Below are 434 nucleotides of genomic sequence, written 5' to 3' on the forward strand. Positions count from 1 at the left end.
CACTCCCTAAATATAATCATTTGCTGTGTACACCAAACATTTCAAGTTATTCCCAATGGGAATGTGGTAGGATTAACTTACTTGCCCCTTTAGGTGTGGCCCTCTGACCTGCTTTGGCCAATGAAAAGTGAGTAGACATGAGATTTGATGTTTGGACATGTCTGTTTTCTTCTTTCTAGGGATCTTGAAGCCTCATCACCAGGTTCTTGGCTGAGGAAGACACAGAACAGGTATCCAGTTAATCTAGGGGAAAGAATATATTATATGGAATAAATAGGACTTTGTTGAGAGCCATCAAGATTTTGGAGTTGTTGGGGCAAGAGAGATGGTTCAGGGATTAAGAGCACTGGCTATTCTTTCAGAGGACCAGATTCCATTCCCAGCACCCACATGGCAACTAACAACTATCTCTATTGTATATATAATGTATATAT

The sequence above is a fragment of the Nannospalax galili genome, unplaced genomic scaffold (assembly GCF_000622305.1).
Source record: "Nannospalax galili isolate Female #2095 unplaced genomic scaffold, S.galili_v1.0 scaffold380, whole genome shotgun sequence".
NCBI classification, from domain to species: Eukaryota; Metazoa; Chordata; class Mammalia; order Rodentia; family Spalacidae; genus Nannospalax; species Nannospalax galili.